We start from the raw sequence: 24,268 nt of genomic DNA on the forward strand, positions 1-24,268 counted from the left end.
TAGGGAGAGAGGAGATTAAGGCTGGTAAATACGTAAAAGAGAAGATGTAAACAGAAATGAGTACTAAGAGGTAAATTAACAAAGAATATGTAAAATGGTCAGAAAAGCATGAACAAAGTGGCAAGAATTTATTATTGCTCAATAATAATAAATTTGGATGCAAATAGATTAGATTTCCCAAGCAAGAAATATAGAATAGCTGAATGCATAAATTAATAAAATTCAACTATTTACTACCTACAATAAATGCATATATAGATAGATACACATAGTTCAAGTGACAGGTCAGAAAAAAATCTTGTCCATGTAAATGGTAACCAAAAGTATCTAGGAGTTTCTACATTTAATGGCAAATCAAATAAAAAATTAAAAAGCTTTACAAACAAGCAGAATGTTGGTGGCTCATGCCTGTAATCCTAGCTACTCAGGAGGCTGAGAACTGAAGATCACTGTTCAAAGACAACCTGGGCAGGAAAGTCCATGAGACTCTTATCTCCAATAAACCACTCAGAAAACTGGAAGTAGCACTGTGGTTCAAGTGGTAGAGTGCCAGCCTTAGCTGAAGAGCTCAAAAAGCTGTAAAAAAAAAAAAAAGTGAAAAAAGGGAACCATCTAATAAATAATTCAATGTGAGTATATAACAACTATGAACATATACCATATTGAATATAAGCAATAAAAAAGACTAGATAGAAAGAGAGAAATAGGACTCTGATACAACATTCCATTTTCATCAGAAACAGATTATCCAAACAAATATATCATGGTTAAACCATGACATGGGACAAATGAACCAATAGACATTTACAGAATATTACATGTATCAGCTTGAGAATATATATATATATATATATATATATATATATATATATATATTCACTAGCACCTGGAATTTTCTCAAGGACAGAGAATATGTTAGATTATAATGCATGTCTTAACATACTCAAAGCAAAGTCATGCTATCTATTTTCTGTGAATACAATTGAGTAAAATTACAAAACTTACATAAATGGGAACATTACACATCATAAAAAACATGGGAATTCTATGGTATTCTCATAAATTGCTACTTGGTTGATGAAGAAATCAAGGGGATTTTTTTCCTGTTTTAATATTGTCATATATTAATTATACAGAGAACTAGTTGTGATATATCTACACATGTAGATAATGTCTTTTGATCAAAGTCATCTTGATTAAGTATTTTGCCACTCCACTACTGCTTTGTAATATTTCAGTGGGTTTCATTATTTTATTTTCACACATGTTTGTTTGGCATTTCTGTCATGTATAGCCCATATACTTTCCTCTTTTTCTGTATTCTCCTACTGCCAAAAAAGGTGTCCCACTATTATTCATTTCACTGGAGAATTTTTTGGACTAGATTTCTGAAATAATAGAAAACATGTGGTATTTATCTGAGTCTGGCCTAGTTTGTTACAATGATCTGTATTTCCATTCATACAAATTACACTATTTTTTTGCTCCATTGTGGTATGCAGCAAAAGCAGTACTAATGCACATGTTTATAACAATAAACCCTTATAAGAGAGAAAGAAAGAGTATGTGTGTTTGAATACAAAACCTAGCATTACAATACAAGGAATTTGAGGAGAAAGAACAAATTCAACTAAGTATCAATAAGAAGAAATAAATGAGGGAAAAATAAGAGGGTATAAATCAAAAGATCAATGGAAAAGCTAATTTCTGAGAAGATAAAATTGATAGGCCTTATATCAGTTAACCAAAGGGAAAAATAGAGATCTGAATAAATAAACTCAAATATTAAAAAGAGGCTAAATTGATATCAGAAATCATTTTGAACAACTAGTTATACACAAACAATTTGAAAAACTTAAAAGGAATAGATAGATCACTGTACATATACAACTCAACGAAATTGAACAATGCAGACATAGAAAATTTTATCTAACCAATAGTGATTAATGGTATTGAATAAGCAATAAAAACTACCAACAAAGAAAAGCCCAGTACCTGATATTATACATGCTAAAATTTTAAGTCATTTAAAGAATAAGAAACAATTCTTCTCAAAAAATTCAAAACTGTGAAGGGATGGAGTTGTGTTACAAAGTCAAATTTTCCCTGATACCAAAATCAAGACACAGTATAAACAAAATATTGGGAAACCAAATCCAACACCATATCAAATGGTCATATACAATGACTGGGTAAAGTTTACACCTGAGAAGCAAATAACCTTACACATTTCATGAACATATTGTTAGAAGAAAATACATAACATTCTCAATAGATGTAGAAAAGGCAATTAATAAAACCTTCCAAAAAGGCTGGGAATTGACTCAAGTTCTAAAGTGCTTATCTAACACACTCAAAACCTTAGGTTCAAACCTTAGCACCAAGAAAAACAAAGTAAAACCTCATATAAAAAATTTAAGAACATACTTCATCACTATAAAGACGAAGTGTGAAAAGCTGAATACATTTCATTTATGTTGTATACTCCAAGGACATTCCCTTTCACCTTTCATGTTCAGATTAACACTAGAAGCTGTAATGGAAATTACATAACAAAGAGGAAGGGGGAGCTTTCACGATGGAAGAAGTTAAATTTCCTTGATTGTGGAGGGTGGGGAGGAATTACCTTTAACTGAAACATAATGTAGTTCCAAAACATGGAACTGATAAATGAATTTAGTAAAACTCTAGGATATAAAAGTAACATTTTTATAAAATAGTCATAAACCAATTGAAAAAGAAATTTTGAAAATCAGTCCCAAGTATAATACTTATCAAATAAGCCTAAAGAAGGCACAGGTAATGTTTTCTGAAGCATAGTTACAAGGGATAACTCTGGCAATCCTATTTCAAAGTAGGGTAATTACAGTATATAAAAATAAATAGACATTTCCAAATAAACTAGAAGAGGATGGTTTTTAAGAATTTCCAAAAAATAGAACTGATTATATTTGAGTAGATGGAACTGCTAATCATACTAATTTAATCATTGCATATTATATTCATGGATTTAATTACAAGACTTTGCCCCATAAATACATTCAAATATTAAATCTCAGCTAAAATAAAATAAAATGATTAATCAGAATGAGTCAGGTTAAACTGACATCATTCTTCCCTGGATAGGTATTCTAAAAAGTAGATTGTGTCCATATGGATTTAAGAAGGTATTTGTCATAGTCACCAGCAATATAACTTGGACAATTATATTAGGAACTAGATCCCTAGGTCCCTAAACAACCACATCAATGATTAAAATTAATGAATTGATTTAAACTTAAAGCATAGCTTGTACTGTGTTTAAAGACCTCTACTCTTGGTTCCTTTCTTTCTAAATATTTGAACTTCAAATATAGACTAGGCCATTTTATTTGCCTAATGACAAATATTATCCTCATAATTACCAATAAGATAAATATTCTTTGAATTTTATATCAGAAAAATTTAGAGATTTATCCAAGTTCACCACGCCAGAGGTAAGTTTAAATTTGCAAATTATGTCATGTTGGAGAAAGGATAAATATTCTGGGTTATAAAATTTGACTATAAAGAATGTAAACATTTTAGTATGCCAGAGTCAATATGACATTCATATGAGTTTTGTTGATAAACTCAATGCGAATACAAAACCTGAATATGGTTGCTATGAAAATTCAGATTCTTAGGTCATATTGCAGAATAAGACTGTAAAGTATGTATCATGTATCATTTACATTCTAAGCATCATGTTTTCATACAGGGGATGACATCTTGCAGTTCATCGCTTTGGACTTCTGAGTACAAGAAAAAAGACTTCTAAATTGGGTGCCAGGGTCTCATGGCTATAATCCTAGCTACTCAGGAGACTGAGATGGAGGATTGATATTCAAAGCCAGGCCAGGCAAGACTCTTATCTCCAAAATAAAAAAAAAAGTCTGGCTGGAGTCATAGTTCAAGTGGTAGATTGCCAGCTGCATACAAGCAAACAGAGAGTACAACGCCCTGAGTACAAGTTCTAGTACTGGAGAGGGAGAGAGAGAGGGAAAAAACGGATGAGGAGGGAGAGGGGGAAGGAGGAGGAGAAAGTGTTATTTGGTTAGTATGTGGACAGGTATATGAGTTCTCAAGACCTAAAGAAAGAACTGTTGGAGCCTGGACTTCAGGGATATAAAATAACCTCTCTTGTGACCACCAAGTCTCCTTGCAGTCTCTTATCTCCGCTCATCCACGCTTCAGTTTGCATGTTGGCCTCACCCTAGTCCATTTCATAAAGACATTACTTTTGAGGAAAACTGATTGATCACACTTTATATCATATAAAGACCTTTGATCCAATCAGTATCATAAGTGAGATGTGATGTTCCGGTTGGTGAGAAGTTGTTCATATGATCAGTTCTGTGTGGGATAGGTTCCAGTGTGGGATAGGTCCAGAGTGAGCAGGTTTTCTGGAAAAGAAAGAACTTAGGGGAAAAAATGGAAGGAATCTTGACAAAGAGCAAACCAGTTGCATAAAGCTCATGGAAGTAAATGTGAACCATCTTTATTGAAAGAAATGTTACTTTAAAAATAACCATGATAATCTAGCTTTCAAAGTTGAGAGTAATCCAAGTTGCCTTGGAAGGAAATAGGAGCCATGAAAGGTTAAAGAAGAATGTAAAGTAAAATAAGTATAAGTATTCATTTCAGTTTTGACACACACTAGTACATGATCTTGGATAAATTACTCACTGTTTGACTCAATTTTTATAATATAGATGATTATTCTTAACCTGTTAGATTATTTCAAATGGGGAAATAAACGAGACAGAACTCCTGGCTCATTGATGGTTCTTACTACATATATGCAAACATATAGGCATACGTGAACTCCCTCTGATGTCTTTGAAATAGAAAGCACATTATACAGCATGGCAAATGTTAGAAATAAACCGTGTGTGGCTATGCAAATACCTATTAGTTTGATGAAAAAGAAACTGCCAAACTCCTGGGGATTCCTTTCTTTTTTTAATAAGTTTTTTATTGTGAAAATACTGTACAGAGGGGTTACAATCACATGAGCAAGTTAATGAGTACATTTCTTACAAAGTATTGTTGCCTCCTCCTTTGTTTTTCCCCTACCATGCCTTCCCTCCCATCTCCACAACTACATTCCCTGCTCCCCACACTGCCCTCTGCCTAAATTGTAAAGTTTTTTGACATAGCATCTTGTGCATCTCATTGTTGCAATGGGTCAACTGTATCCCTATTTAAACAATTTGGTTTTTTCCTTCCGCTCCCCAAATTATACCAACATCAAATACAGTGAAAACAGGGGTTATACTGTGGGGGAGGAACATACAATGCAACAAAAAAAAATCACGTGGCACCTTATAAATATGTTAGAAGCAATAGCAAAAAAGAAGAAAAAACTTGTGAAAAGGTCAGATAAGATGATTTTAAGCGAAATGAACTCCAAGATAAGGACACAACTGGGGATTTATTTCTTAGATATCTAACTTCTTTGTTTTTGCAGGTTCTGAAAAATGTAAGTACATAGGGTTTAGATATGTACTCCATGAAAACTAAATGAATAATAAAAAATTGCTTAAAATAGCATTTTTAAATTAATTAATCAATTTATTGTAAAAGTGATGAACAGGGAGGTTACAGTTACATAAGTAAGGTAATAAGTACCTTTCTTTTTTAACACTGTTACCCCTTCCTACATTTTCTCCCGCTTACCATGCCCCACTCCCTCATTCTACTTTAAGTTTTTTGCTGTTGTTGTTGTTGTTTAGATCTAAATTGGTACTTGAACTTGATACCTGGCATTTTTGTTCATTGGCTCGTTCTCTCCTAACTGAGTCATACTTTCACTTCTTTAACTCAAGTTTTGTTGTGTGGTCTCCTCAGTGGAGTGGGAGTTTCTTGATACCCAGAGCCCATCCAGCTAAGTTCCCCTTCAGACTTTAGTAAAACCCATGCAACTTATATAAAAGATGCCAGGGAAAGTGCTGTTGCATAAAATACAGCTACTCTCTAAAAATGTCGGCATAAAACTCTGTGTGAATTAACTTCTATGCAGGGGAGATGGAAATAAAAATGAAATCTACTTGGTGATTTTTTAAGTGTCAAAAAGATGAAGAAAAAATGAAGGGGAAAAGATAAAACCAACTAACAGAAGGCCCTGCAATTTTATAATCATCAGAGGCCAATATCTATATGCCAAACCAAGAAATGAATATATTATTTAAAGCACAGGATTGGTTTTCAGTACTACATTTTACTCTGCAGCAGCTAAGATTTTTCGCTTTACCAGATTTAAGTTTCATACAACACTTTCATGTTTGCTGTATTTGGTTTCATAGTCAGGGATAATAATAAAGCCTTTGGTTAGCAGGCATTTATTTTAGCCTGGCTTCACTCAAATAGCCTGAGAAGTCTTTGTAGATATTTTGTGATTCTCACTCTTGCTTTAAATGTGTTTTTGCAACTTTTTTTTTTAATACCATCCTACAGTGAGAAAACAAGAATTCTTTCTTTCTGCATTTATTGAACGAATGGAAGAAGACAGTGGCAATTGGAACAATATTGTTTCTGGAGCTCCAGCTGTCCCCACAGCTAAGGGAAACATTGTTCCACGGACCTGTAAATAGTTGGTATTATCGTTAAGATGGGTTACCACAGTTGGGAAACCTTGCTTTTTGCACAGTAGAAAAGAGAACAGGGGAATATAAGTTACCTTCTAGCCATTGTGATGCAGAAGTGAACAGGACAGTCTCTATTCTACTGGAAAATAGACCAGAAGGCTAAATGTCCTGGCCAAGGCACAAGACCAGATGCTAGAGAACCAGAATGAGATCAGTGTTCTGAGAAGGTTCTATAGTTTATCATCACATTCATTCTTTCTTTTTTTTATTGTAAAGGTGCTATAGAGAGGGATTACTTTGTTATTGTAAAGGTGCTATTCAGAGGGGTTACTTTTTTGTTGTAAAGGTGTATACAGAGAGGTTACAGTTACACAAATCAGGTAATGAGTACATTTTTTTTTGTCGGTCATGGGGCTTGAACTCTGGGCTTGGGCACTGTCCCTGTGCTCTTCAGCACAAGGTGAGCGCTCTAACGTTTGAGCCACAGCGCCACTTCCGGTTTTGGTTATTGGAGATAAGAATCTCCATCAGAAAGATTGAAATCGCCCCATTTGTTAGGAAATGGAAAGACCTGGAAAAAATTATATTAAGTGAAGTAAGCCAGGCCAAAAGAAACATAGGCCCCATGGTTTCCCTTATTTGCAATAACTAGTATATGTCTGGGACAAGTACAAAAGGTCAAAAACTATGTACATATGACAAGATAAGGTGAAGTTAAGCGAAATATACCCCAAGATAGGGATACAAGTGGTTTTTTTCTTTCTTGCTATTGTTTCTAACATATTTATAAGGTATCACTTTTTTTGTTGTTGTTACTTTGTATGTTCCTCCCCCATGGTATAGTCCCTGTTTTCACTGTATTTGATGTCGGTATAATTTGGGGAATGGAAGGGAAAAAACAAAATATTTAAATAGAGATACAGGTATCAATGAGATGTACAATACACTATGTTGAAAAACGAACTTTACAATTTAGGCAGGGGGGTAGGGGAAGGAGTGTAGTTGTGGAAGTGGGAGGGAAGGGATGGTAGGGGAAAAACAAAGGAGGAGGTAACAATGCTTGATAACAAATGTACTCATTACCTTGCTCTTGTAATTGCAACCACTCTGTACAGAATTTTCATAATAAAAATCTTATTAAAAATAAAAAAAACCAAGAGTCTCATGGACTTTCCGACCCGGGCTGGCTTTGAACCGCAATCCTCGGATCTCAGCGGCCTGAGTAGCTAGGATTACAGGTGTGAGCCACCGGTGCCCGGCTAGTATATTTCTTTTTTAAGAGTGTCACCGGCCCTCCTCATTTTCTCACAGATTTTGTTTTTTGCTCTTGATCCATTCTCCCCAAGTAGTATAGTTCATTTCCAACATAGTATTTAGTGAGTATATACAGTGACTGCCAAGGTTTTTTGTTTTTGTTTTTGTTTTGCAGGTGACAAGTGTGTCAACTAGGGCGCTAGTAAGCTGAATTTCCAGGAAGTTCATGGGACTTTCATGGGATACAATTAAAAGAAATTTAAAAAAAAGGTTTCTGGGGTTAGAGGTATATGTTTAAATTTTTCTATGGAGAGGTATATGTTTAAATATTACACCTGTCAGTGTAACTCTTCTTCATAGGGAAGTGGAACAGATACATCATATGTTTGAGATATCACCAGGTTCACCTAGTGAAGAACATATTGCTGTCACTAAAATGAGAACCTTGGCAGAAAGAAATCTTGATGTGCATAATTGACACATAATTGCCAATTATGTAAGCAAGTCTCTGGAGATGTCTTAGAGACATTCATGATTTATTTAAATCAATAGATATTTTTGGAATTAATAAACTGATTACTATTCAAAATTTCAACCTTTTCCGTAATCCTTGCAACATAATATGATGAATAATAAATTGTGGAAAGTCATACACAGTGATGTATTTCTTATGTACTTGTACTTGGCTTCACAGAGATTTGTGTCCCTTTGGAACTTAATTACAATATTACATAATAATTCTCTTCTTGCTGCTTCTGGATTAGTTGGGTCATGTTATTACTAATACAATAATACATATTTTTTTTTGTACAATAATACATATTAACATAAAACTTGTTAGATAGTCAAAGACAAGATTGAAATAGAACCCAAAGCACTGAAACATTCAAGACTGTCTTCAGAAAATTTTGGAACTTTTACCTAAATCTCTTCATATCTATCTCAGCTTATTTCAAATATTTCAGTATGATTTTTGTACAAGTATGCTTTCTTAGGTTCGAGTGGCTACATAGACTGAAAAAATAACTTGTTATAAGTTCCTACAAAATCCCGGCCTTAGCCAGTAACCGGTAGCTCACTCCTGTAATTCTAGCTACTCAGGAGGCAGAGATCTAAAGATCAGGTTCAAAGCCAGCCCTGGCAGGAAAGTCTGAGAGACTCTTATCTCCAATTAACCACCAGAAAACTGAAAGTACTGCTGTGGCTCAAATGGTAAAGCACTTGCTTAAAACTGAAGAGATCAGAGTCAGAGCCCAGGCCCAGAGGTCAAGCTCCATGATCAACCAAACAAACAAAATAAAACAAAAAAATACAACAACCACAACAAAAACTCCAGCCTTTGATAATGATGCATACAATTATACTATTGAGCAAGTTTTTGGGTTTTTCACTAGATTAACATATTAGACTGCAAAGAATAATAGAACAATCTTGTTAAATATTGATAGACATGAATAATATCCATGTGGGTTTTTTGTTTGTTTTTTAAGTCATCCTTGAAAATAGGGTCCATTTATTTGGAACAAAGGGAAATTGTAAATGTTAAATGTATGTAGAGCAGAATGAAAAATTTTCAGCTACTGCCATGAGACAAGACATGATGTGAAGATCTCTGCTACTGCCTGTGTGTCTTAACTACATCTTATAAACCAGTGACATGGAGAGCCTGTTTATTACAATGCAGAATCTGATTCAAGTAGCCCTGGGGAACATGGAGGCAACATGAGTTGATTTAAAACAGGTCTGTGCACTAGAAATTTTCTCAATGTGCTCCTATGTAGTAGTGACTCCAAAAACATATGCTTCAGCCAATAACTTACTATTCTGTAGAATAATCTGTAGCATATTTGGAAAAATTTCAAAACCCAGCAATCGCTCTCCTATCTCTAAAAGTCAGTAAGTAAGCAGAAGAAATAAATGTAAGGGGAAACTCCTTTTAGGGATTTTTCAACTTAGTCAGTCCAGTTTTATTTTTTATTTTAAAGAAAAGCTTCAAATGCTATTTACAGTCTTTCAATTAGTATTTTCATATTTTTCTTTGTTTTAAAGGTGCTGTACAGAGAGGTTACAATTACATAAGTCAAGTAATTAGTACATTTCTTTTTGAATAATGTCATCCCCTATCTCCTGATCCTCCAATCCCCCAAATTGTGTCTTTCATTTCTGGCATAGTGTCTAGTGAGTATCATTGTTGAATTAGTTCCCATTTGTCCATTTCTCTGCTTTCCCTTCCATTCCCCAAATCAGATACAGAAATAAAAAACAGCGACATAAAGGAATAAACCAAAGAAGAAAGGGGAAAAATGCAAACATTACAATAAAAAATCAAAATTCATTTCAATAAGCATCATTTTATATAATCATGCACACATAGCTAAAACTTCTTGTGATCCTCTCCTAAGAGTATCCTCCTTTGGTCTCACTGTGTGAATGTTTAGAGTCCTGCAGAATTAATTATGTACAAGTGTAATATTTTGTCTTTTACTGTCCTCAATTAGTATTTTCTACATAATGCTGATGGTATAATCTCCTACTCTAATGAGGGTTTTTTTTAGTGACTGTGCCATTTACAGAAAAAAATGACCTGAGAAAATGATATAGTTGAAGAAGATGATACACTAAAGGCTTCTATAGAAGGTATGGTTTAATTTTTCCCTATTCCATGGTGGAGAGCAAGAGAATAAGGGAAGTTTTTATTGCTATGTCAATGCTTAAAGGGTTACCAGGGTAACTATAACTTTTGATTATACTCAGGATCTACAAGCATTTTTAAGCCATAAAATTTCATTTCCTGCATTAAAATACCATTAGAAGTAACAGTAATTGTACTTTTTCTCCCATCCACATCCTCCAACTTGTACTGATTTGTGTTCAGAAAATGATATTACAAGCAACAAATATCCAGAAGACAGCACACTTCCCACCAAAGGAAACAAACATTTTCACCTCTAAGCAATTTATATTGGCTAGAAATGGGGGTGATGAAACGTGAAGGGTTGTGTAATAAGTCAAACCATAGAGAAAAAGGGCAAATAAAAGGGAAGACTAGCCTGATGAAGACCATGCTCCAGTATGGAACACAACTAGACAAATAAAATTCCAGAGAAAGAACAGTGACTTTACCATGTTTTCCATATAATGCAATGTCAGTAAGATGCTAAAAGATAAAACTCTGAGCAATAAATACAATGTCTTAGAAAGCTGCATTGCGGTTATTTGGGGATTTTGCTTTGTTTAGTTTGGATTTCAAATTTACAACTCTAGCATCCTTCTTAATCTCATTAGTTCAGAACCATAATCCTGTGACATTATAAGGGCCAAGAAAAATTCCTAATATACTCTACAAGATTCAGTAAAAGTTTTTACTACCCTTATCAATTAAAAATAAACATTGCTACCATTAAAAGTTTAGAATATGTATTGGAAGTACTGACATTGTTTCATGGAAATCATTTCACATTATTCTGCGAAGTTAATGTACACAAATAATGTTTTTATTGTGAAAATACTGTACAGAGGAGTTACAGATACATGAGCAAGGTAATGAGTACATTTCTTATCAAGCATTGTTGCCTCCTCCTTTGTTTTTCCCCTGCCATATCTTTCTTCCTAATTCCATAACTTACCCCTCCTGCCCTCACCTAAATTGTAAAGTTTCATGTTCAACAGTGTCTTATACATCTCATTGTTAGAATGGGTCAACCTGTATCTCTATTTAAACATTTTGTTTTTTCCCTTCCCCTCCCCAAATTATACCAACATTAAATACAGTGAAAACAGGAGCTATATAAAAGTATTGCAAAATGATTGTAACAAAACAAATTTAGAGTCCACAGTTCTCTTTCTCTTGTGCTAAGAATCACAAAAGATCTATTCTCAACAAATTTTATGCATAAAATAATCAGTAACTACCCTCTCCCATGCTCTATATTATATCTCCAGAATTTATTCATTTTATCTTGGAGCAGGGGAGAGAGCATTGGGGTTTAAACTCAGGATACCATGTTCAATAGGATGGAGCTCTACTATTTATTCACATTGCTCCCAGTCCTACTTTTTACTAGTTGGTTTTAGAGATGAAGTCTAATAAACTTTCCTTCCTTGACAGGCCTTGAACCCTGCTACTCAATATTTCAGCCTCCTGGGTAGTTAAGATTTGAGGCATGAGCCAATGACACCTGTCTTCCAGAATATACACATCTTCAAACTGAAATTTTGTATACTTTAAATTTTGATCCATACCTTTCAACTTTTTCTTTATATTTTAATTCATTTAAGATTTTTATTATTAACATAGCTGTTAAACATGTATTTTTTTACCTAACATCATAAGAAATTTTATCTTAACATTTAAAAATTTGTGCCATGGCACTCATTCCTTTATGCTAATTTACTTAACCATTCACCACAGATTTAAAGAAAACAGTGAATTGTACTTATTTGTGTTTTATACAGTTTTCCTTAGATAGATTTTTTAGAGGGAGAGCTGCTGAGCCAAAGGGAATAAAAGCTAAGTTCTCACTAAGAGGTCCATTTTTTGTCAAAACAATGTATTATTGTAAATTAAGTTTTTATGAAATGTATAAGTGTGCAAGGATCTTCTTTTTACCAAACAAAAATAGAAGCAAGGACATACAGAGGTAAAGAATTTCAGAAGTTTAAGTCAAAGTAGATAAGAAATCCGCTTTCACTTTATTTGATGTCAGTATAACATGTGGAGGAGATGGGGACAAACAAGTTGTTTAAGGATTCAGGTGGACCTGTTGCAACAAGGAGAATTACAAAATGTCATGTCAAAGCAAGCTTTACAATGTCGGTGTGGGGGGGAGGGGGGTATGATTGGGTGGGGGGAGGGGGGAGGCTGGGAAGGGAGGTGAAGGGTAAACAAAGGAGGAGGCTGCAATGCTTGGTAAGAAATGTATGCATTATCCTGCCAATGTAATTGTAACCCCTCTGTACAGTATGTTCTCAAATAAAATTAAATTAAATTAAAAAAAAAGAAATGTACTCATTGCCTTGCTCATATGATTGTAACCACTCTGTACAGTACTTTCACAATAAAAAGCTTATTGAAAAGAAAAAGAAAAAGGTAAGTTTTAACATTTACCCAGAACTTGACATATATGAAGCATACAAACATTTGGGACTAGAGGCTCAATGTCATGTAATCTATTCTGTTAACTCTATTTCACAGGGGAAAAACAATAAAAGCCAAAAGAAAAAAAAAAGGGAAACAAGTGGCAGGTCCCCTCCACCCCCCCCCCACCCCCCCCCACCCCCCCTCCCCCGCCATAGTAGGTCCAGTTATATTTCCAACATACAGTGTTCTGGTGCATCCAAAGTTCAGACATTGGTTTTCTGATCTCTTCTTCTGCAAACTATTTTAGAACCCATGCTTTATGTGATTTCACATTTAAGTTCACTGAGCTTTGAGGAGATAAATAGTGCTTTCCTCTTGTCATGATATCATTACCTACTCAATGTATTTTTCCCCCTTTTGGAATCATGTCATGCACATTCAATTCCCTAAATCCTCAAATAGAAGCTTTTTTTTTAAAACCTTGTGTGTGCTCTACTTCAACCTTTTATCATAAAAGCCTGTTTGTTCACCTTCTGACAGCTCTCCACAGCTCATCACCCTGCCAGCTGCAGCTAAACCATACCTTTGTATGAATTTCAATATATAGGAAAAAATGAAAGACGGAAAAAAAGAATAGATAATGGGCCTGTGATAAGTCAAAAGAATTAACAAAAAGGGTCAAATTACCTGAAGTTCAAACCAAAAGACATCAAAAGAAGGAAAGCCAAGTACTAAAATAAGAGATAATAGAAGATGATTAGGGGGGAAATCTTAATAAAAGAGAGATAATGGTTTGTAACTGGGAAGAGAAATTGCAAAGGACTAGAAATAAATGGGTAAGATAGAATTAAGGGTACAATAATGAGAACTGAAAAATAATAGTGGATTTAGTGAGAGATAAACCTGTCACATTTTCACAGGGAAGAAGAGGATAGAAAGAGCTGTTCCAGTGGGTAGGTTCCAAAGCCAAGCATTGAGTGTTATATTCAGATGTGAAGTCATGGGGTTATAAAAGTAAATCGGGATAACATTGATATGGGGGAATTATAATGGTGGCCACTCAAACTTTTGATTTAGAAGACTGGGATTGTAAGAGATGGCTTTTGGCTTCTTTTTCCACATAAAGTAAAAGCAGTCTACTGGTAAATCTATCTGATCTGCTAAAAGTAGATATTCCAGGCTAAAAATATCTTTACTAGAGTACATGTTTTGTGAATGCTTGTGTGTGTGTGTATCTTTCTTTTAAATTACCTTCATCAGACTGTGTGCCCTTTACCTAAATATTGCCAGTCCTATGCTTTGTTATTTAAAATATTTATCCTGATGATGTGATTAAATTTGGCTCTATAATGCAATTATATTTACAAAATTACCAAAATACATACATATAGTAGTAACAGCCTGTATTGGATTGCTTTTGAGTTTCAGAGCTATATACAAGGATTTTTTTTATTTGGATGTGGGCTTTTTAAACAATAAAAAGACTTTCAAGTGTACTATTTTAAAATGCAGCTGGGGGCTTACTTGATCTATGTTATGAAGCTGATACAGTTGGAATAAGACTACTGCATTTGAACAAGAATCCACAATGTACCATCCTGGAGGTATTGAATTCTGCCCGCAAATGAATGATTCTTGGCTATAATAAAACATAGAGGTTGGAAATAAAATACCATTCTATTCTCTAAGTATTGAATATATGAATGCATTAATTAGTACAAATTTTCACTCCTAGAAAATCTATATTTAGGTGTATATCAGAGGTTAGTAATAACTTCAAACTCTTAAACTTTAGGAAATCCTCCACCCAGCAACTGGTATAAAAATATACCTGTTTACATATCATTACCTAACAATTCTGGTAACAGTTTGCAATAAAAAACACACTTTCATTAAACTACTAAATCAAATGACAGAGGTTTTTTTTAAAAAAAAATAGCTGAGTTAATATTAATAGAAGAAAATATCAACTTAATTATGTAAAATGGTTCAAGGTGAATCTAGTCCAAATTCAGAAACCTATATCTCAACAGAAAAATACAGTATTTGTGATATCAAATAAATAGAGAAAACTGTTACTAGACAATTTATAAAAGAAGGAATAGGAATGGCTAATAAAGTTTTTGAAGAAGAAACAGATATACTTAAATAAAAATAATGAAATTTATTAGAAAGATAATATCCCAAACTACAACAATAACTACTGCATTGGAAAAAATTTAGTGGAAATGAGCATTTTAATTTCAGGTTAGGGTAAAACATAATCTGAAAAACAATTGACTAATATGCACCAGAATTTCTTCTAAGAAATTTTCCTTGCATTCTGGATGCTTATCTTTTACAAATGTATGTTAATGGTCAACAGGTACTGTCTGATCTGGGGTATAATTGGGAGTGGGAAAGATGAAAAGAGATAGTTAAGGAAGGTGGATGTGGCCAAAATATTTTATGTACATATGTGAATATAGAACAAATGAAGATGGCTGATATTGGTTGAGGAAGAAGTAAGGAAGATGGACAGATGGAAGAAGTGTCTATACTGATATGTCAAAATGAAGTCCCTATGTACATGTAATTGATGGTAACAAAAATGGAAAAAAAATCTCAAAGAACAACTGAGTCCATTTGGCAAAGTTGCATTTTTATATACTAACAATGAATGACTAGAAACTGAAATTTGAAAACAAATACTAACATTTGCAAAATTTCTAAAACCTAAGATACTCCAATATGAAACTAATACTATGCATATGTGATAGAGCATTGGTTTTAGTAGATAAAATGTACAAATTAAAGAAATGTCAATAATACATATTGCATTATATATAGTCCTTTGAAATGACACTATTGAATTATTCAATATGTAACATCAATTATTACCAATCAGTCTACGATTCAATTTGGTATATCTGAAAGGAAGATCTTTTAAAAGTGTATGTAGTAAAATTTCCTTTAAAATTATCTCTATATATTTGCATAACCATGAGCTGTGACAGATACATAGGAGGTTTAATTTACAGTTACCTCTAACTGATAAGAGAGAGTATAAGTACATTGAAATCTTTTATCTATTCACTTTCCTACTTTTGTTAATTTTAACACATAGAAATGAAAATCAACTTTCTTCAATAGAAAAAGAAAAACAGAATATGGTTGTATTGGATTCTACAGCATTAACTAGCTTACATTTAGAAATTTCATTTAAGTACTTTTGTTTTTTATGCTCTTAGGGTAACTTCTATTCTTTATGTGTAAATATTTACTTTTTATATTAACTATGCATGGTTGTGTGTACAAACTGCATTGGAAGCACACTTGAATTTTGTAAACAAAAATTTGGATTTAAGCTAAATTTTTACATACCAAAATGTTTAATATAAGACATAGTTTTAAAGTAAAAATGTGCTGAGTACTCATGGCTCATGTCTACACTCTTAGCTACACAGAATCCTGAGGTCTGAGGATCACAGTTTGAAGTCATCCTAGGTAGAAAAGTCTGTGAGTTTCTGAGTTTCAATTAACCACCAAAAAGCAAAACGTGAAATTATTACTTAAGTGGTAGCATACCAGCCTTAAGTAAAAAAGCCAAAAGCAAATATGACATTCTGAGTTCATACCTCCGTAGTGGTATTAAAAGAAATAAGAAAAGAATTCATGATGCATATTCATATTTACTAACATGATCAACAAAGTTTGGGTGAAAAAAAATCTTCAATGGCCATATATATAGTGCTTGTCTTAATATAGACTTCTATATGTATAGATTGACAGAAAATTTTGAAAGTATTTTGCATTTTATATAAAGTGGCAGAATTTGAGTCATATCGAAACTATCTGAATCAATATATACATTATAGGGCTGGGAAGGTGGCTTAATGGTAGAGTGCTTGCCTTGCATGCATGAGGCCCTGGGTTCAATTCCTCAGCACCACAGACGCAGGAAAAAAAAAAGCTGGAAGTGGCACTGTGGCTCAAGTGGTAGAGCGCTAACCTTGAACTGAAATGCTGAGGGACAGTGCCCAGGCCCAGAGTTCAGGCCCACAACCAGACCCCCCCCCAAATATATATACATTTTATAGCCCCCAATAATATTTTCTTGGAAAATAATAATAAACAGCACTGCCAAGGAAACTTCACATCACACATAGGAAGACTGAGAAAGGAAGAAAAGATTTACAGTCATTACAAGGAGATTTTACTCTGAAAATCTAGTAATTTTACTTTCCAAAGATTTATTCAACTCATTATTATAAATGGTAAAGTTATTCTTAGGAGGAAGTCAGATTTTTTTGGCTGACATAATCAATAGAGATATGAATATTGAGATAGGATCTATCTATCTATCTATCTATCTAAACTGGTTGATACTATAGGAGCTAATGAAATCATAGTCTTTGGGATTGATTGCATTTTCCACTGGATCAAGTTAATTAGCATTTCTATCAAATAAATACAGTGTTCAGTAATGTGTAACTTCACAGAACCTTGGTCCTAGTCCTTAGTAGAAGTAAGCCAAAGTTTCTCCTCACTAGAGTATCAAATAATCTTATAGGTAAGTAGCCTTGGGGGTGATTCTACCCAATAATATTTTTTTTCAAATTTTGTCTAGGGTATTTGAATGGTCTAAAGTAAATAGGGAGAAGTAATCTTGAACCAATGATAGCACTTATTAGTTATTATTTATCATTTTCTTCGACTTCTTTCTTTGGTGTTATTTATTATTTAGTTGTTAGAAAGTTTAACATTTTGCCTTAATTGTCTTTCTGGATCAGGAATGTGAGACATGCTAGTTGGCTTATGTTTTTCACCCTGTGTGACACTGACTAAGATCATTTGTTGTAAGTTGTGCTATTCTGGAAGGTTAAAGATGTATTTGTTCCTATCGCTTTAGCTGAGCTCTTTTTCTATCCAAGATCCTTTACAACTGGAGGGACATGAGAATCACATTTCTGATACAGTGGTTCAGAACTTCCAGAGACCAAGATAGGAAGTGATTGTCTTTTAAGCCTGTACTGGTTCAGGGCCATTTGATATAGTCTGTCAGTCATGGCTAAGATTAAGCCTATATCAATGAGATCAGCTATAGTTTTGCTATCTATAAGTCAGTGCCTAAATATCAGATTTTTTTATCCCAAATAGTTAAATGTGAATTTTTTCCTAATTCCTTAATATATATTTTTATGCAACATTCAGAATGTCCTTGAAATTATTGTCTTAATGAAAAATGGAATTGTTTAAGCCCTGCCTTTATGATTAAGGTTGAATTCTATAAATATTTAAATACTTACTCCAATTGTTAAATCACCAGTGCTTTGTTCAAATTTACTATTTAGGAAACAATTGGGGAAAGAAACTTCTGTAGTATGCATTTATTTCCATAGCTACAGTGATAAAGTTTTTAATCTCTGTGGCTGGACTAGGGAAAAGCCACTTGCAGGTCATGTAAGTCTGAAAAATCACGTGGTCTAGCTCCACCCAAACAACCACAGGCAATATTCAAGATTGAATAAGCATAGGAACTTTTTCTTAACAGCAGGCAATTACATTAAGTGAATGATAATAGCATAAATTTTGAGAGACAAGCCAGGAACAACGATATGTGATAAGCAGGAAACCCACCACATGTACATAATCAGGTAGATACCTAAGTTTCTCCTGAACTTCCTGAGATCCAACTGTATTGTGGTACTACATTATTGTGGTGATTCAGAGGACAGTCAGTCCAATGGATGTACACATTTGCAAAAGTGATAACACACTGTGGCAAAACTACAGCAATTCAGTAATGAGACAAGTGCAATGAGATGATTACTCACAATGTTGATAGCCTGGCCTCCTCTGATGATTGATGATGATTTGACGTTTGTGTCAACACAGTTGATAACTCAAATATGACCTTTATCTATATATCCACAATCAGCAGTCAGTTATCTGAATTCAGTTATCTGAATTGCAGATAAAGATTAAGGAAATTATAAAGCACACAGAAAAAAATTCTTGAGAGTTGATGACATAGATTTTGGATGTGTTTCATGTCTAGGATGCAGGATTAGAACAGCAGAGAAAAATTATTACATCACTGATGACACATTCTGGATAGTTATTAAAACTTGAATGGTGTGATGTTCTACAAATGGCAGCTACAAAAAATGTTGATGCATAATTTTGATCTTTCCAAGGGAAATAGACGATTAAGGTAAAATTGTGTGGCTAGTTTGTGGCAATATGTTCACAGTAATGAAAAGAAAAGCCATTCTGGATCATCCTAACAGACCAAATGCTAAAATCCCAATGAATTAAAAGGCCGATGTGCCTGTATAAAATCAGTGTTGCTTAGTGGAATTATGTCAAGCACTTTCACCAATCTTACTTTTGAGCACATTTTAAACAAGCTCTTGCCTCATTTACTCTAGAATTAACATTTGCCACTGCTAAGGAAGAATTCATTCAATATTTTCCCCAATGCTTCACAAGTATGAGGTTTCTCAAGCCTAGCTCATGGTAACTGGGACTATTTCTGGTCTCATTAGAATGCCAAATATACTTTATTCTCAACTTTGCAACTGGTTCTTTTCTTGAACTGGAGTAGTCTCCAAGTAATTATGCAATGGTAATTTGCTCTGGAAACATTTAAGAGAAAGATGTTTTTGGTCATTGTGATTTCTCTGTAAATATTCTGCTATCCTCCGGGATAACTTGAGAATTTTCTTTTTGTCTCTTGATGCTCAGATCCATTCCCTCAGCTCAGGCTCGGAATGTCTCAGTTTGTCACAGGGAATTTTACTACCTCTGCAACTCATGAGAATCTAGGCTTACTTTTCATGCCAGAAGTAGAGCTTACTCACATTTGATACAGGTTTTCATTTTCTAGGTCCTCAAAATTCCTCCACATGGTCAGATCAGATATAAGATCTGGGAAGTGGCGCTATGGCTCAAGTGGTAGAGCACTAGTCTTGAGCTGAAGTGCTAAGGGACCACCACCAGACATATTTATTTGACCAGGCTCAGTTATTCTGTAACACATGAAATTTGTTTCTGCTTGCTCAATGTGAAACTTGCTTGGGTAATATCTTCCTTGTAAATAAAGTCCTCAGCTCATAGATACATCTTTCTCTGACTCATCTTGTGTATGCTCAGGACATTGGCTCTGACATTTCCCTTTGGAATTTTCAATAGTTCTCTTTTGGCATGAATCTGTGAGTCACAAATTGATTCTTAGTTTATATGTTTTGTTGTTCTAAATCTTCTGGCTTTCATTTAACTATACATCCAAACCTAACATTCCCTCTGGTCAAGGTTCTCCTAGAGCATTGTTATCTTGTCAAAAAAATAAAATGAAAACCAGTCAGATGAGAAGCATAGGTCATCTATATAAGTACAAAGAAGTTTCCCATGAAAATAGTACCACATCATGGGTTAGACACTTACAGATGAATATATCCATCTACCAGGATACAGAAACATCCCATTAAAAGGCTCATGGTGAGAAAGGACAAAGGGTGAACCAATGCAGCAGTGACACTCACAAGACAATATGTTGGAAAAGAACTTGACAACATGGGGGCGGGGAGGGTTGCAGGGAGGGAAAATTGGAGAAAAATGAAGGAGGGGGTAACAATGTTCAACAAAAAATGTACTCATTACCTTACATATGTAACTATAACCTCTCTGTACATCACCTTGACAATAAAATTAAATATAAAAAAGATGCTTACTGTAAACATCCATTACAAAGTTCAGTAAATCCCTGTCAGGGCAGGGCTAGAGTTTTCTAGGTTATATCCATTTTCAAAAAGGTCTAATAGGACCACATACACACCAGTTTTAGAAAGTTATAAAAATTACATGTTTGTTATTTTATTATGGCAGTGAAATTAAAAATGGAAAGATATTGGAGGTGATAATATAATAAAAGATGGCCTATCTTCAGGAGGAATCAAGAAAAATTTAAGCTTAAGGTAAAATATGTGAGCATTCCATACTTTTTGGTAATGGGTACCATTATAAATACTATTTCAATTTCCTTACTAGCCTTTGCTTTCTGTCATTTCCCAATTCCCATGGTATTAGACACACACAAAGTAATCATAAAGTTCGTTTTTCAACATAGCATCTTGAACATCTCATTGCTGCAATGGGTCAACCTGTATCCCTATTTAAACAGTTTGTTTTTTCCTTCTACTCCCCAAATTATACCAACCTCAAATACAGTGAAAACAGGGGTTAGCCACAGTCACTGGAGTTTTGGGAATTTATGAAAGTGGAAGTTTGACTTACTATTTCAGATACAGACTAAGTGATGAAAACTGGCATAGAAAAGAAATACATTTATACCTGTGTGTATATAACATCTATTTAGCACATATGAGACAATATATGTATAATTGAATGCAGTACAGAAATAGAGTAAGTTTTTCTGGGTCACTATGTAAAGGCAGCAAGGGCTCTCATTAAGAATATATAGAAAACAAATGGAATTCTATGTCTCCATCAGAAAGAATGTTATTGCCCCATTTGTTAGGAAATGGAAAGACTTGGAAAAAATTATATTAAGTGAAATAATCCTGACTGAAAGAAACATGAGTCCCATGATTTCCCTTATTTGCAATAATTCGTATAAGTCGAAGACAAACAGAAAAGTTCAAAAGCTATGTACATATGACCATATAAGATGATGTAAAGTGAAATGAACCCCAAGATAGGGACACAAATTGTTTTCTCTTTCTTGCTATTGTTTTTAATGTATCTAGAAATGTACTATGTGATTTTTTTTGTTTCTCCTGTATGTTCTTCCCCCACAGTATAATCCCTGTTTTCACTGTATTTGATGTCAGTTTTCTGCATCTTGTATATACATTTTTCTAATTTGGGGAAGGGAAAGGAAATAACAAAATGCTGAGACAAGGATACAGGCTGACCCATTGTAACAATGAGATATACAAGACACTATGTAGAAAACAAACTTTACAACTGGGAGGAGGGGAGAGTTGGGAGGTGGGGAGGGAAGGGATGGTAGGGGAAAAACAAAGCAGGAGGTAACAATGCTAGGAAATGTACTCATTACCTTGCTCATGTAACTGTACCCCCTCTGTACACTATTTTTTTACATTAAAAACATTAAAAACAAAACAAAAAAGAATATAGAGAGCTTTTGAACTAGTTGAACTATCATGAGCATACAGGAAGAAGGCCTATGATGTAGAAAGACTTCTAACCATATAATTTGAAATAAAAATTTTAAAAAAACTCAAGTGAATTTTTTGATCTAGACAATGAAGTCATATGTGAAATCTCAGCAGATTAATTTATATCGAATTTGTATTCACTCATTTTTGAATGAGTTGAAAAAATATAACCTTTCTTTTTCTCTTCCTTCACACTTCCTTTCTTTCTTTTAGAATTAGCAAGTTAGATATTTCAAACAACTCGCTTAACAATCTACAATATAAATTTTAGAGCAATATATCTTGGATTTTATAAATCTAGTATAAATAAAGCTTAGCTTAGTGCTATAAGCAAAATACTGTGTGTAATTTAGTATATGTACACAAGGTGTAGCAATAATAACTATATAATTATTGAGGCCCAGTAGAAAATGAAAAGGCAGAGTGTTTATTTAAAATTCGTTAAAAGTTTCAAGATAGAAACTTTCAAGATGAAAAGAGCAGAGTATTAAACCAAGCAAAAAGCCCTCAGAGACAGCGCAAGGTGGCATGTCTGTAAATCTGGTTCTGGTGTGAGACAGATTATTTTTAAATAACAAGTATCTATATAAAATTAAAATAGTATCTATACTAAAGTCTGCTTGGACTATACCACTATACTATTTCTCAAAAAGATCAGAAAGGTAATATTCTTGTAATCATGTCCTTGTGGACTAGTTGACACATGAATGGCTAGGACAAAAATTAACAAAGTGACCCATAAAGCAGAAAAATGACGTTGAACCTTCTTATTTTTTCTTATTCTTCTCTATATTTGAACAGTCACTTTGAAATGAAATTATAACAAAAGAAACAAAACAAAACAAGTAGAATTTAAAGGACATGTGCAATTATATAATTACTTCTTTAGCTGATGAAATGTAAATGTCTAAAGCTTACAAAGTAATTGCAAGGCAATTATACAGAAAAGAGCTGTTTCATTCGCTCTTATTTCATATACTATGAAAAAGAATTTTGGTGTGTCAAGCCTCACTTTAAGGAAGTAACTCTCCAATCCGAAAGCTAAAATTAAGTACTTTGGTGTCTGACCCAAAAAGAAAGTAACTAAGGCAACTATGATGATGATGATGATGGTGATGATAATGATGATGATGATGATGATGATGATGATGATGATGATGATGATGACATTTTTGTTGGCCAGGGCACTTGAACTCTGGGCCTGGGTGCTGTCCCTGAGCTCTTCCACTCAAGGCTCTACCACTTGAGCCACAGAGCCACTTCTAGTTTCTGGTGGTTAACTGAGATAAGAGTCTCATGGACTTTCTGCTCGGGCTACCTTTGAACCATGAGCCTCAGATGTCAGCTTCCCGAGTAGCAAGGATTACAGGTATAAGCCACTGGTGTCTGGCAACTATGATTAATTTTTTTTTATGGATCCACCTGTATCCCTATTTAAATGATTTGTTTTTTCCCTTCCCCTCCACAAATTATACCAACATCAAATACAGTGAAAACAGGGACTATACCATGGGGAATGGACATACAAGAGAAACAAAAAAAAAAGTCTCATAGTACATTTTAAATACATTAAAAAAAAACAATGGCAAGAAAGAAAAAAAAATACTTGTGTCCCCATCTTGGGGTTCAATTCGTTTAACATCATCTTATCTGGTCATATGTACATAGCTTTTGACCTTTTCTGCTTGTCCCAGACATATACTAGTTATTGCAAATAAGGGAAACCATGGGACCTATGTTTCTTTGGGCCTGGCTTACTTCACTTAATATAATTTTTTCCAAGTCTTTCCATTTCCTAACAAATGGGGCAATGTCATTCTTTCTGATGGAGGCATAGAATTCCATTGTGCATATATACCACATTTTCTTGATCCATTCATCTACTGAGGGACATCTGGGCTGGTTCCATATCTTAGCTATGGTGATTAATTTTTTAAAACCACTTTCTTGGAAGTTATTTTCCATATTGAAAAAGGGAACATGAATTCAGCATTTGTAATGAAGGTAGGAAAGCTTTGATTTCTTCAGGACAATTCTGAAGTAAATACCTGCTTCCTCAACTCATAGTATTTTTATTTTCTTATGATGCTTCTATATAAACATGACAACAGAAATTTCCAAAGTGTTAAGGTTCACACTCC

This window comes from Dipodomys merriami, unplaced genomic scaffold (assembly GCF_024711535.1).
Source record: "Dipodomys merriami isolate MVZ:Mamm:240054 unplaced genomic scaffold, mDipMer1.0.p SCAF_21, whole genome shotgun sequence".
NCBI lineage: Eukaryota > Metazoa > Chordata > Mammalia > Rodentia > Heteromyidae > Dipodomys > Dipodomys merriami.